Raw genomic sequence first — 2,500 nt, forward strand, 5'->3', positions numbered from 1 at the left:
AAAAAACCAGACAAACCAAAACAGAAACCTTTCGAGACCAAAACTTTTCGAGACTGGAACCAAGACCGAAGCCAAGACCGAAGCCATAACCGAAGCCTCTCGAGACCAAAACCTTTCGAGACCGAAACCAAGACCGAAACCACTCGAGACCGAATCCTTTCGAGACCGAACCCAAGACCGAAGCCATAACCGAATCCTTTCGAGACCGAACCCAAGACCGAAGCCATAACCGAAACCTCTCGAGACCGAACCCAAGACCGAAGCCATAACCGAATCCTTTCGAGACCGAACCCAAGACCGAAGCCATAACCGAAACCTCTCGAGACCGAAACCAAGACCAAGCCATAACCGAATCCTTTCGAGACCGACCCCAAGACCGAAGCCATAACCGAGACCACCGAGCCCGAGCAGCGCCGTCGCCGAGGAGCGAGCGGGCCACAGCGACACCCGGGCCGTTCCGAGCGAAGGAGCCGCAACAAGGACGCAGTTTGTGCAACATTTATTGAGCGTGCATTAATGCAGAGCGTCTTGCAGGGGCCGTTGCCGCGTGACAGTTATGGCCGCCGGCAATGATCGTTTACGGTATAAACCTACAGTCATAAAGATACAGACACAGAGCAAGTGTTTGGTCATGTACGCTGGCTTGGGGGTCGGTCTGTGTGTTGGGTTGTTTGTTCATTTGTTTGTTCATCTGTTTTTTGGTGTTGTCATTGTTGTTGTTTATTATCGTTGTTTTTATTATTGTTGTTGATGTTGATGTTGTTATTGTCTATTGGTGATATTGTTATCATTATTACTACTACAATTACTATTGTTAGTATTATAATCATTAAGTATCTGTTATCATCATTATTACCCGTATTATTATTCGCATTACTATTAATATTTGTATTGTTATTATTATCATTATCACTATTATCACTGCTATTATCATTATCACTATGGTTTCTTTTATCATTATCATTACTATTATAATTGCTGTTATCATCATTATTACTGTTATGCTTCTGATAATCATCATCATTATCATTATTATCAGTATCGTTATTACTACATCAAAACAAACACATCTAAAATGAGACAAATAAGAAAAAAAAAAGAAATTAGCAAAATAAACACATCTAAAAAGAGAAAAAACGAAAAGAAAAGAAAGAAAGAAAAGAAACACGTCCATCCCTAACATTAAAAAAAAATATCACCCCATCCAACACCCCCCCTACCCCTACCCCCCTAAAAAAAATCACCCCCCCAAAAAAAAAAAAAAAAAAAAAACATAAAAAAAAGCCCAATTGCCCCAAATTCCGAACACGCGCAGACGGCATCTCGGGACCCTCGAAACGACGGCCCAAAACGACAAAATGTTTATGTGTTTACTACGGACACTCTCTCCTGGAACGCTCACTGGAGACTTTCCCTTTTTATCTATGAGAGAGAGAGAGAGAGAGAGGAGGGGTGAGAGAGGGAGAGAGAGGGTGAGAGAGGGAGAGGAAGGGAGAGAGAGAGAAGGGGGGAGGGATGGGATGGGGTTAGAGAGAGAGAGAGAGAGAGAGAGAGAGAGAGAGGAGAGAGAGAGAGAGAGAGAGAGAGAGAGAGAGAGAGAGAGAGAGAGAGAGAGAGAGAGAGAGTGAGTGAGAGAGAGAGAGTGGGTGAGAGGGAAGGAGTGGGTAAGAGAGAGAGAGAGGAGAGAGGGAAGGAATGGGGTGAGAGAGAGGGAGAGAGGAAATGGGGTGAGTGGGTGAGAGGGAGAGAGAGTGAGGGAGCGGGGTGAGAGGGAGAGAGAGGGAAAGTGTGGGCGAGAGAGGAGAGAGTGGGTGAGAGAGGGAGGGAGGATGTGAAAGGAGAGAGAGGGAGAACGTGAGTAAGAGAAAGAGTAAAAGATAGAGAATGAGATTGAGATAGAGAGAGAGTAAACAGATAGATAAAGAGATAAGATGAATATACGACGAATATACAAGAAAACAGCTAGGCAGCCAAATAAGCAGAAAGGTAAAACTGAATGTCTGTGCTTTTGAATGCGTACATGTGCATGTAAGCCAAATGTATTTATACGTATCGTGTGTGTGGATGCATGTATGTGTGTGCGTCTGTACGAACATAACCTGTTGGCATGAAGAACGCATAGCATGATAAGGCAGAGATTAAACCAATAAAGTCTTTGGAACAAGCTAACATTTATCATATGAAAAAAATAAAAGCAAATACAACTCGATGGGAATTAAAAATCAATAGGAATAAAAAAAAAAAAAAGGAAAAAAAAAAGATGAAGAAAGACCAGTAGACAAAAGGGCTCATTGATAAGTCAGGATAACATCGAGAAATGATAAGATACGCAAAGTTGTATTAGATCAACATAGCGAGGGATGTTTAACGAAGCTCTCGAAATTTGTAGAGATCCTTTTTTTTTTCTCTCTCTCTCTCTCTCTCTCTTTTTTTCTTTTTTTTTTTTTTTTTTTTTTTTTTACTGAATCTAACACTTAGTTTAAGCACCAATTAAGTTCCT

The 2,500-nt window shown here is 41.8% G+C and overlaps 1 protein-coding gene across 1 annotated transcript in view; it reads right to left on the reverse strand.

The window, feature by feature from the left end:
* LOC113822205 (GTPase-activating Rap/Ran-GAP domain-like protein 3) overlaps positions 1–2,500 on the reverse strand; it is a gene marked incomplete in the record, with an annotated part of 672,275 nt that overhangs the window by 94,421 nt on the left and 575,354 nt on the right.

The sequence above is a fragment of the Penaeus vannamei genome, chromosome 22 (assembly GCF_042767895.1).
Source record: "Penaeus vannamei isolate JL-2024 chromosome 22, ASM4276789v1, whole genome shotgun sequence".
NCBI classification, from domain to species: Eukaryota; Metazoa; Arthropoda; class Malacostraca; order Decapoda; family Penaeidae; genus Penaeus; species Penaeus vannamei.